Below are 13,112 nucleotides of genomic sequence, written 5' to 3' on the forward strand. Positions count from 1 at the left end.
TTCTTCCTAACAGATGTACAGAAACAGGAGAAGGTACATATACCTCACAGGAATCTTGTTTTTGCTCAGCTGCAAGTCAGAAACAGCCATCTCATTCACTAGCAAACACGTGAATACAGGATCTTTATACTAAAACTTTTATTTCTCTATTTAAAATTCCAGCATGGTTTGGTGAGAGGAAGGTATTTTGGGGTTAATAAGAAATGTGCATTCTTCAAAACAACCCCACCTTCAAAAAAAAAAAAAATCCACAGCCTTATAAAATACCTGTTTTGTGTCCTAAAATAAAGCATGTATTTCATGCTCTAAAAGTCTGAGGTTTGTAGCTGAAAAAGATTAAGTAAATAATTCAAAATTTGTTATGTTTACTTGTTAATAATTAAGCAGGTTAGTCTCTGTGCTTTTTATAGACATTGAACTTTATTTATTTATTTTTATTTACTTGGCTCATGTTCTGATTTTTAAATCTGAAGAAGTTTCTGCCAAGGAAGAGTTCACAAGAGAAAGGGCATCAAGGAGTTAAGCACTGCACAGGAAGCAAATTCTGCAGGGACACATAGCCTCTGGAGAAAATGGAGAATTGTCATCTCTCGCTTCCCTTCTGCATTCCTCCAGACTAGTCTCTAGTGCTTTGAGGGAATTAAATTTTAAAGGTGATAATGATTTTTCAGACAAAAGCGGCACCTTTGATTCCTACTTTGTTGTTGCCAGTGACCAGAGACAGAGAAGTCTCTCTTCGTTATGAGGTGACATTTGGTTCATCTCAGTCAAAGGAAAGTTTCAGCCTTGTTCTCTTTCAGAAATAGAACAAAAATCTGAAGGAAAAGATCAGGTAACAGACACATTGTGTGTCTGTTTTCTTGTTGTTTGAGTGAGTTACAGTCTGGTGTAAGCTGACAGATGAAAAAGTCTTTGTCTTTTGAAAAGGTACAGAGAGGCCAACAGCAGGTGAGCTGCTCTCCCAGACATATTTAGAACCGTCCATTGAGAGATTGCATCCTGTGGCAGGTGATAGTTTAGTCCAAGTAGATCAGTCTGGGCACCTTTGCCTTTGGTGGAAATTAACAGGCCAATAGTTTCCCAGGTTCCCTTTGAATCTCATATCTGTCACTTGAGAAAGAATGTACTGAGAAGTAAAATAATTCTGTGTTTTCCATGCGGTAATTTTTGGTTGCTGTTAACATAGTCTAGACTTGAACGTAGACTGAAACAGAGAAAGAAAAGAAATTTAGATTCAGGTTTGGTTCCCTCACCTCATTCCCCTCCTACCTTAAGCAAAGCCATTGCCTAATTTTTTTTAATGTTTGAACTGTTCCTTTGGTCTTGGCAGAATAAGATACCATTTGATAATTTCACTTACCTTTTCCAAAAGGGAGAGAAAGCACTGAGTAGTGTGAAAAGTCAGTTGAAGTGATCAGCACTAAAAGACAAAAGCTGCTGAAATGTGAGAGTGATCTTTGGACTGTATATTGAAAATCAAAGATTTAAAAAGACTGTTTAAGTGAGAATTAATAGCCTGATTTTGTTGACAGTTGAAGTCTTCATCTGTTACCATGGCACGTTTTAATTCACTGTCTGCATTGGTATTTCTTTCTGAAGAAATACACAGGCTTGTTGCTACTGCCTCTGATATTAAAAGTGCCATTTGCTTCTCATGTTCCAGGTGATGATTTCTGTTTATGTAAAGTTATAGTACATTAAGGTAAGAGGAGGTTAACCTGACAGAAAGTGTTACAGATGTTCTCCTTTCTTCATCACGTGACTGTTGCCTTCAACAATAGTTTATCCTGAGCCTACACAGTTAATCCAAGTCTTCCATGGAGATAAATATGGGCAGATAGTATTTTTCAAATAGAATTTAGAAGTGCACAAAGTATTTAAATTGGTTTCTAAAAGACTTTTTCAAGTGTTAAGAATGGAACTGTAGCAATGTTGTTTCTTTAAAATGTTTCCATACATGTATAAAGCTTTCTTCTCTGCAAAAAAGCCAGTTCATATCCAGTTCATTGTCTTACACTTGCAGACTAAGTCAATGGTCTGCTTTGGGCAGTTGTCTTCAGAAATTCCTCAGATTTGTCATTATCATGGAATTTAATACTAATTTAATAATAATAATAATTTGATTTATTCTTTTTTTCCCCCCCAGACAGACAAGCTTGACTCAAGTTAAAGATATCTCAATTGTAGTTATCAGTGGACCAAAGTCCACGTCACAAAAACCATTACTACGTTTGGTAATAATTGATCTTTGATTTTAAGTCCAATCAAAGGTTGAACCAGGCACAAAACCTGACCACTCAACATGGTCCCTCAGTTCAAAGTGAGGGGGAGTGGTGAGCCTGTGTGAACCAATCGGTTCTCCTGACAGAAATATTGCCTTGAAAATGAAAGGATTTGAAGCTCTAAGCCTGCCAGATAAGACTTTTCCACGAGCATTAAATTCGCACACTAGTCTTTCAGTCTTTTTTTTAGAGCATTGCTGTGATGCATTGTCCATTTTTGAAGGACATACTTTGCCCAAGCTTCATACCAGGTTGACTGAATCTCAAAACAAACCAAGAGATTTACGGGTAGTCTCACAGTGAATCATTGTCTGAAATCCTTTTGGCTCCTATGTTTGCAGCATTCATCAACAGTGATTCCTTTCATTCACTTGCTACCAGAGTTTAATTTGTATGTATGATGACTGTGTTTGGAAGGAATTGAACTGGAGTGATGCTAATATGATTTATTTTACTCTTTGAATTTTGTTCTTAAATACAGAATCTTAAAAGAGAAGATCCTCATAGATACCATGCTACAATATTTTTTCCCCTCACCATGAAAGCTCTATAACCTTGAGGAAAAACATAAATAAAATTGACACATTATTTACATTTTCTTGAATGGAATGTATTTATCTCGATTTCACTTAATCTGATGATAGGCCACTGCATAGTGTTTTTTTCATTAGTAGCAAATGTCAGAAGTCCATGCAAGGTGTAAGGCATCAACATACGGAAATGAACAAGTATGTATAGTTCTTTCTTGTTTGCATTTGAACAGCAGTACAGTATGCTGGTTTTACTGTACAAACAACTGGCAGAGTGAAGAGGCATTTTTTATTTAGGACTGTTTAAGTTATCCATTTTTGAATTTCTTAGTTCTGTGGTAGGATTGGATATTGAAAAAGAAGATTTAATAAGTGTATCTCATTTACTTCACACTTGAAAGCACATTTTTCTAGGAAATTACCATGACCCACCTCAAGCCTCTCTGTGGATTGAGATGTACTTATGTTTTTGATGCCAGCAAGCCTATTGTGAGCCTATTATGTAACTTTCATGTTAAAGTTAACTTTCATGTAAAAGTGAAAAAGCAAAAGTGGTTTCCTGAGTTGTGTGCATAGTTTTTCACTCCATTATGTCAGATTTCGAGCATATTACTTGATTACATGATATAATTTGAATCACTAATAAGCTGTTGATCTAAGCTAAACCATTAAACATGGAGGTTGGAATTGAAAACAAGGTGAATGCCTGGAGGTAGCTGGTTTTGTCCAACAAATTGCCATCTCAAGTATAAGGCTTGATTATTTTAAACCATGTATAAAAATAATTTTAAAAACTATGGCAGAAATGTTGCCACTAATTAAACTCAGATGTTCAAAGGTTTAGAAAGGATCAATTAATGATTGTGAAAATAAAGTAACTGTAACAGTTATAAAGACTCTTGTACGGCACTTTCTGGCAAAAATCACAACTGACAAGAGAATAGCTGGGTACATCATGAGTACTTGTACAAAATTTCAAATGACAGTAGGCCCGAGAAGAGAAACTGAAACTTTTGACTTGGATTTAATCCTTTGCAGAGCTTAAGTCTAAACACCAGTGGAGGTCTGACTGATAAGTGGATCTTCAAATACAAAATGTTCTTGTTCACCCTGTGATCAGATTTTCCCATGTTCTTTCCATGCTTTTCAGCTCTTCCAGGTTCACCAGTGCCACCTTTTTTTACTGGGCTCACTCATAAGAGCCATGTAGTGTGCCAGCAAGTACGGAGTGGTTCACTTGTTAGATGAGGTGGACATTAAGGGAACAGTGCAGTTTCATGCCTAACAGTATCACTTAAATCAAACATATCCTTGTGCAATACATCCAGCAGCACTTAAAGGTCAAACTCCTATCCTCATTACTCCATATTTTAGGTCTTCTGTTTTGCTTTATTCATTGTCTGTGCAGAACTGACAGACTATTCCAGACCATCCTTATGGATGTCTGTCCAGTGTGTCTCTCTATTCAGAGAGCTGCAGGCCTTACAAAAGCTGAAGCACATGTTAGACAGCCTTAGATCAAGCAAAATAAACCTTCTTCCCTGAAAACAGTGGGAGCTGCTACCGAACAGACTATGCTGAGTATGCTCAGAACCAACACACATAGGCTGGGAGATTGCCACGGGGAAATTTCCACGAATGCTGAAGCTGAGGCATTGTTTGATTGTAATCATCAGAGGTAGAAGGCACCCAGAAAACAAGAGGAAAAGGACAAGATCTGGAAAGAAATTGTGAGCATGTCTCAGAGAAAGAAACAGAAGCATCCCTGTAGTAGCCAGGAACGGTAGGAAATCAAGCTTGGAAACGCCAAGCCTGAAAGCCTACTGGTGTTACATTTTTTTGAGATCTTTCTAAATAAGCAAGGGTGCTCTGAAGATCAGTTCATTTCTGATAAGTAATCTGTTCCTAACAGTAATCCCAGTTGTTAAAATGTCTTTGTGGCTAGCTATGTAACCCCTCCACTAGCAAAATATAGAAAATAAAAATTATTTTTAATTTCTAAATTATTTTAACAATTTATCTAAAATATTGTTTCACAGAAAAAATTGGGTGTTTATATTATTAAAGAATACCGGTAGTCTTAGTTAGTCCTGCCATACTCCAGCTGGCATTAGCTTTGAACACAGGCTCTTAGGTGGAAAGTCAGCACTTGAGGGGAACAAAGGAATCTCACTGCTTCTGCAAGGAAATAAGAAGCCTGGTTGAAATGGATTTGAGCACTGTAATCTAAGTGAACCTCTTGTAACAGGAATTGGAAACTATGCCATATTCTGTACTGGTGAAGGAGAATGCCCAGGTCTTACTTTCAGTCTTCAAAATGCTTACTCTTTCCTTTCCTGTGTGCCAGCAACTTCTGAACATTTTGGTAATTAGCAGTCTATGGTACTAAGTCTCCTTTTAGTTCTTTTTTTTTTTTCCAATGCTGCCTATGGAGAGGTTTTCTGAACATTTTAGTAATTAAAGCCATTTATAGTTGAAAGATGTGAAGACTTCATACATATTTTTTCATTTAAAAAAATAAAAACAAACCAAAAAAACTCTTCAGACTCTTGACTTGTTAGAGTACTTAACTGTAACTTTTTCCAAAGTGCATTTGAAGGACAAACATAAGTGGCAAAACTTTGATTGTGACACTCATCCCTAAGAGGAATGAAACTACACTTAATGGAAAAAATGAGGGTTGTTTTGTTTGGGTTTTTTTTTAAGCTTGGAGTGTTAGAAATCTCTCCCTATTAATTTGGTGTCCAGCTGTATAACTGTTCTCTCTGAAGCATGTGTTTAAAATGACATTTGAAATACTGGTACAGTTTATTGGTTTGTCACCTGTGTACTACATGTGAACGTGTAGGACTTTGTTTTGTCTTCCCTCAGATAGCTGTATGTTTATATATATATACAGCATTCCACCCACTTTCCCCACTGAACAACGAGCTATTTGACTGTTATGGAAACTCAAGGTTTTTTGTGTGCAAATCCCTAAACATAAGCATTTCTTTTCTTTACAGCAGCACAAGAGAGAAGTGTTGAGAGCTGCTCTTAACCCTTTTGGAGTCCGAAGTCAAAAGGTAAAACCAAATGCTAATTTTTATGTTTCTGAAGGTGTTGATACCATAATTGTTTGGAAATACTGTTTCCTTATCACATTTGAATGGAGATTTCCCACAGGAGAAAAGCAGGGATAAAGTAAGAAGAATCAAAACATTATTAGACCTCTTTAAGAGCCACCAGCATATCTGGGCATAAATTATACAGGTAAGTTACAACTGGTAAACTGCAATTATCTGTTTTACTTAATATGAAAACATCGGCGTTAAGAGTCAGTGGGACTTTCAGTAGGATTTAATATTGCTAAGGATTTAATGATTTTTGTCTCACTATAACTTGATAGTTTTTATGATATATAAAGTTTTTTTCAAATTACAGTAAAACAAATCCTGTAGCTCTTTTCTCAGGCAAGAGTCCCTCAATGGGAGTTTTGCCTGAGTGAGAACTGAATGAGGTCTAAATAATTAGCAATTAAAATATTCAGTTATTGTGCTACTGTATATAACAAAGCACTGGAGGTATTAAAAATTGCTAATCTCCTCCTTATTAAAATGTTAACTGCTAAACATAATACAGTTTTGCATTTTCTATCATTCATTTTTGCAGTTCATTAGTAGAGGTGAAATGTTTGTGACAAATAGTCATTTGAACTTTTAAGGGATTGACTTTGTTTTCCTGGCATTTTAGTTAATATTTCTGACTGAGTTAATTTACAAGCAGAAGTGTTTGTGGAAGCCATGGATTTTAGTCAAAAACTTGATCATGTACAGAGAGAAACTTCTAATATGCCATTCATGTGTATTTGCAGAAGAAAGCAGATGGTAAAGCTACTCATCAGGAGACAGGGCTAGGAGGTTTAGGTATCCAATTTGTATACGTTTTGATCATCAGCTTCTTGTAATGAACTCCAATAACAGGTTAAGGATTGTCCATAGGTCAATTTTCAGTGATACACTGGCTTGTGAATAGTACAACAACAGGCTAAGAAGCAAAGTTGTCCACCCAGGTCTGTTAATTAGCACATGAACTCTTTATTACTATACTAGTTAATGTAGAGACTGTGCTCTCATCCTGCTTCACTGGGCAAAAGAATGGGTAAGATGCATCTCCTGTCCCCTTCCTCACACAGTAGCAGAGGAAATGTGGAAAGGGACAATGGTATTTGATGGGTGAGAAAGGAGTGGTAAGTTAAGGTGTTAACTGGTAGAGGAAGAAGGTGAATTAATGAAAGGATTTGGTGGCAGGTGAATTTCCCGAGGAAGGGTGACACCCTCAATGCTATTTTTCCCATAGTCACTCCCTGGAGTAGATTTTGTTACTTATTATGCCTAAAGGTTTTTTTTCTGACCTTCTGTAGAGCCATTTTAAACCTAGGCATTTAACTGTGCAGTATAACTTTGTTGGCAATTCAGACCATGATTCTACAAGGATTTACACATGTATTTCTCTTACAGCATTATGAGTAATCCTGTTGAAGTACATAAGATTAATTGCAGGACATAAAGTTAAGCATGTATATTTGTTGTAAAAGAGGTGTAGTTGCATTTATTTATTTACTTTCAGGGTGGGAAATTATTTTTAAAAATACATAATTACATGGGATTTTCCACTAATTTTGTGGCAATTAAAGAGTTGGTGGATTGTAACAAAATAAGCTTTCTGCTTGTTCCCAAAATTCACATTTTTATCAGGTTCTCTGCTGTAAAGTGTGGGAAAGAATAAGCTGCTATCATTTTCCTTTTTACATGGACAGTTAAACATCTAGCTAGAATGAGATGATCATATAATTTATTATAGAAGAGTGAACAGGACAGAAATCAAACAGGAAGGCAAGTGTACTTGTGTGGACTCTTGTTTATAATTTCATCAGATTGGTGCACACCTCAGACATTTTATTTGGCGATAAGATATGCAAATTATTCTGGACCCAGCAGCAATACCTTCACCCGAATGTCAAAACTGACAGAGATTTTTAAATCAAACCTCAACAACAACTTGTATTTTAAAGCAACTATTCCTAAGATATAGCTACCAACTATAGATGAGTAAGTGCAGAATTGTTTCCTACTTTCCTTCATGCTATTTTCCTTCTTCTCTTGTTTTACCTCCATGGAGGAACGGCGTTGCAGGCTCACCTGTAAATACTGGGTGTAACTATGGGCAACGGTGCAGAGGAGCTATAAATGTATATGGAAGTATGTGCAAAGCACAGGAATGCAGTTTGAAAGTGGGGAGCCTTATGAAATGAGGTGTATCAGAGAAGATATCCGCTAGTTTTCCAGATGCCTACATCACATCTTCTGTATCTGTAAAGGAATGGGTAGCACAGACTCTTCATTTCAGTTGCTTTCTCTGTCTTTGGTTTTAGTTTTATTGCATTTGTGTCCTTAAATCAGAATGTGGTAGTAGAAGTCCATGGATACAGTGGAACATTTAGATGATAGCTTTTCCACGAGATTGAAAACTGAAATTCCTCAAAGCTGTGGATGTTTAGCTGCTGGGATTTTGGTTTTGAATGTACATACAGTCATGACAGAAAGGGTGTCACTGAAAATGCAACTTGAGATTTAAATGTTAGATGTGTTTATTTTTGGAATCCTTGTTCCACTCAGTGCCCACTGCCTATAAAGTGATAATCTTGTATATTTTCCCCAGATTCAGTTCCTCCTCTTCTCTCTGTGGATGAGCGCTCACAACTGTGTCCAAACGCTTCTATCTTAAGTTTTCCTAGGGCTTTTTTGGCTTGTTTTCTTCTTGTTGTTGTTTTTAGTGTGTGTACCTAATTAACCAGAAAGCTAGCTGGACTGGAAACATTCAACAAAGGGTAACAACTTAAGTACTCCTGTATCTGTGCAGTGTGTGTGTGTGAGAGAGAGAGAGCTGTGATTAGAGAGGTTATGAAAGATTGTTTTTTGGTTTTGATTACATGCCTGCTTATGTATGTTGTTCTGTCTCTCTACCTTCTCTTATTTTACTTGGCCACTCTGTCCTAACAAATCCTCCTCTATGACAGATTAAAATTTCTGGTCAGATGCTTTAGATAGTTACAGCCTCTTCCAGGTTGGATTTTGTTATCCACATTTAAATAAGAGTAACATTTTTGTTTTCCTGCAAAGTGAGGAAAAGGATTTCTGTGTGTTCCTGATTGGAAAGACACAATGTAAGTCCCATAATACATTATCAGGGACCTGAGTCCTATAGCTTTCAGGGTCCCCCGAAGTACTCTTCATGGAAAAAGACTTCCAAAACACTCAGGGCTTACTGCTTGTGCAGATTTAGGCCACTGCAGAACATTTTGTTTACAGCAACTAATTCTAGGACCTGCTTTGGTGTTGTGGATACTTAACTCCTACCCACTCAAACAGAGGCACTTCAAAATAATTAAAGTAAATGAATAATCTACACTCAGAGCAAACCCTTTCAGAGGGAAAGTGGGTTTATTGAAAGAAAAAATTTGCTTTTTTTTGGTTTGTTTTTGCTAAATAATTTATTTCAAGGTCTTCTTAAGTAAGAAGCAAATGCTTTTGTTGGAAAATAAAAAATAAAATTGAATTTTTGATTGTCATTTCTGCAATGGCTGATGAAGTTAAATCATTGAAAGCTAGAAAAAAAAACAGATGGAATTTGTCTTTTCAAGCGGAAGTCTGGGTAGTAGTGTATTGCCCCTGTGCAAAAGCTGACTGAGGTAGCACTGAAAGAAATATAGCAGGTGTTGTGGTATGTTCATTTTAATGCTCTGCTGTAAAGGAATTTGAAAGATTTGAAAGTATTTTGAAAGAATTTCTGGACGTTGCGGGAGACCACAGGGTAAAAGCACCAAAGGAGGGGAATCAGCCATGATGACTTTGGTTTTTCCCTGGTTGGCTATAGGTGAAAGACTCATGGTTTAATCTGTCACCTAAATGGATGTCCTTTAACCATCTGTTGCAGTCCTGATGCCATGGTTGCAGTTATCAACATTGATACTTCCCAGTTGCCATAAGAGTTGCTGCTGTATAGGGAATAATTGCCTAGATGTGATACCAATAACCTTATTAACCTTACCAAAACCTATGCAGTCATATTTGATAAATTGGAATTTGTCATATTCTTTCAACATCGAGCTTCACAGGAAATCTCAGCACCTGCAGAAGTCTTCCTTATATGCAAACTTAAGGAGGGGAAATTCAGCTTCTTTCTTATGTTGACACTACATTTGCTGTTTTTTTCAGTTCTGAATTTGATTCCAGGCATCCACCAGTATTCCAGAGGGAGAGGTGACCAACATCACAGCCTGCAGTACTGCTGCTCCACTTGTCTTGAATAATATCCCACTGGGCTAGTTAACCATTACACTGACTCTTTCCTGTTCCTTCATTGCTGATTTCTGCCCAGGGGACATGGGTTACTGCAGTCTGGCTGCCAACACAAAGTTCAACATTGTGCATGCGTATTAATGTTTATCTTCATGCATATGTGTTATGTTGTTCAGCACATACTCCAGTAAAGCTAACAATGCAAGACCAGTGTGCCTGGTTTTTCTGTTTAAAAAGCAAAAGTTGGAGGGTTAATGTTTTACCCTCCCTCCTTTACCATTTTTGAAAATGAATGTGAAAGGATTTTCCTCTCTAGCCAACACACTGGCACAACAGGTTTCTGCAGTCAGCACTTGAAAAGTGGAATTTCAGGATGCTAAAATTTGGTTTCTTAGAGCATGTGGTCAGTGATTCATGTTGATCTGCCATGGGCCATGACCTGATACTTCTCCTATGAAAAAGACAATGTCCCTGTTCTCTGGGAGGGAAAAAGTATGGGTAAAGAGTAAATGTCAGGGAAGTCTTTTGAGATTCAGAAGAAGGTATGGTATACAATGGTTTTTCTTAAATGTATGCCAAGGTCAGTTCCTTTCAGTCATTCTCATTTTCTTCTTCATCTGAACTGCAGATTATCTGGAGGATATGGCACAGGTGACACTTGGCACTTTTGCCACATGGAACATGATTTGGTTTTAAATTCTTTCTTCTATGCCAGTGAGTCAGTTTACTGTCATTGGAAATAATAAATAGCAATTCTGTTGTCCAAGTGTCAAATTCACGTGTCCAGAGAGATTAAAGTACTGATCTTTAATGCCTCTGGTATTTGTTTTGGGGAAATTAATTTTGTTCAGTGAGTAGCTCAGGACAGTGAATTTTTTTGCTGCTTCTGGTCAGATTTCTATTCTGTTGCCTTTTTAAAACCCAGTAGGCACTTGGTTTTCCATAAAAGTAGAACTGGGGCTGACAAGGAACTAATTTTAAAAGGGAGGGTTAAATCTTTTTTCTGGTGTTACAAGATTTTAACTTCAAACATTATTGTGTCCTGCAAAGTTCAATATATATACTTTTCACTGAGTACTACTGTGAAATCCTTTCACCCTTCTCTCTCTCCCTCCCTCTCTCCTTCTTTCTTTCCCTTTATTTCTCTTCTTTTCCTCTATTTCTTTTTCTCTTCCTCTCTGTCTCAGTATCTCCCTCTTTCTCTCCCTGTCCCCTCTTTGTATAGATGGATGTCTGTTTTCCTGTTAGAGCTGAATCAGACATTTGTATGGGGACATGGTGGAGATGCCGCTGAACACCTTCCGCTGCCTCATTCATTTTGTAAACCTTCCAGTCAAAACCAACCTTAAGTTATGCAATAGTTGGATTAGCAGAGTAGAGTTACTGCATAACTTGCTGTTATCAGCAGTGTAGGACATTAAAAGATCAACCCCCTATTTCTTCTCTACCAGCAAATATAACAGCAGACAACAAAATGAGAGACAGCAAGAAGTCAGCAGCAGTGGGAACTGGACCACTTATGTGGCAGCAGCACATTTTAATGCCAAGTAGATGAGGTAGACCATTTTGACTCTGAAAAGCAGCTTTGAGGCCATTTTAGTCATTCTCTTTGGTTCTTTTGAATCAAACTTGTATCATTCTTACTGATATTAATAGGACTTGGGGGATTATACAAGTCTCTATGCCTTCCGAAGGCATATCTTAAGGATGGCAGAGAGAATTCATGAAAGTAGGCAGAGAGTCTTCTAAGAGACAAGCAGCTGAAAACATGTATATTTTCTGGCAAGAATTCAATACTGAAGAAGAAAATAAAGAAGCAAGAAATGTTGCTACTTAGTCACTCATAGAGCATTTTAATTACATAAGTTTTTATTAATCTGAATTGTGCTCATTTGCAGAACTTTGATCTTAGACTTCTTCCATCCTCTGAATTAAAATATCTTTACAATAATGTTTATAGGCACATTTAAATGTTTGAGGTTTTTTATGAGATGAGATTACCCCAAGATCTCAGTATCTGTGTCTACGTGTTCCGTGTGTTTCTTGTAACAGTTTTATTGGTATGTGGCTAAAACCCAGTGTTCCAATTCCAACTACTTGACTGGGCTATAAACATGAGACACACTATTTCAATATAATAATTCAGTATAATAAATTAAGATGCCTTGAGATTCTGGAGGCCACCAGACAATGTCTCTCAGGTGATCTCCTCCACCAAGACTGGAGACTCTTATCATTACTTCAGAGGTCATCAAGGGAGAGTGTCTTTCTCTTTGCCAAGATGTTATACTGCAGCAGAGATTCAGTTCATTTAAGGGTGACTGAAAAATAATATTTTTACCTGTTCAAAGTCTTTATGTTTGAGAAATAGCTTTTCTTTAGTTATTTTGCAATTAGTTTAAAAAATCTTCATCCTCCCACTGTTCTTCATTGTAATTGGTGAATCTGAGCAGAGAGATGTGTGGAGGCAACACTGCAATGTGAAAAAACTGGTTATTATCCAGACTGATCCAAATAAGCAAGCCCACCTTCTTCCTAGGCTCTTCAGAAAAGTGTGGAACTTTTTTCCAACCAATTGTCTGGGGAGGGGAGCTGCGGAGATTTTCGTAGTAATGCCTACATCTATCTATCTCTTAGGGAGATATGCACATGGATTTTTGAGGAGACAGTTACTCGTGTATGTACACTGAACATCAGTGCCCTGCAGATAATCCTGTTGTCTCTAACTTGAGGACTGTGCTTTAGTAAAATAGATTAATGTTCAGTTACCCAAGCTTTGTTTATGCTTGTTTATTAACCGAAAGGCAGCATCAGGGCAGAAGTAACTTGAATATGCCCTCTCCTGGTGTTGACCAGTTGTATTAAGTGCTCTTTTCATTCTCCAGTTAGATTTTCCATAATCTATCCTTGAAATCATGAGCTGTTTAAATTTTCCAGATTCTGAGAGTCATCCTGTATTA

General features: G+C 37.1%; 1 protein-coding gene across 15 annotated transcripts in view; it reads left to right on the forward strand.

Moving 5' to 3' along the window:
• ZBTB20 (zinc finger and BTB domain containing 20) overlaps window positions 1-13,112 on the forward strand; it is a 475,348-nt gene that overhangs the window by 53,710 nt on the left and 408,526 nt on the right. For all 15 annotated transcript variants that reach the window (XR_007903182.1, XR_007903183.1, XR_007903184.1 and 12 more), the window contains exon 2: window positions 5,818-5,877. The gene's annotated coding sequence lies outside the window, so the exon portion shown is untranslated. The remainder of the gene's footprint in view (window positions 1-5,817; window positions 5,878-13,112) is intronic.

This window comes from Manacus candei, unplaced genomic scaffold (genome assembly GCF_025592945.1).
Source record: "Manacus candei isolate 608988 ecotype Guabito, Panama unplaced genomic scaffold, ASM2559294v1 h1tg000014l, whole genome shotgun sequence".
Lineage (NCBI taxonomy): Eukaryota > Metazoa > Chordata > Aves > Passeriformes > Pipridae > Manacus > Manacus candei.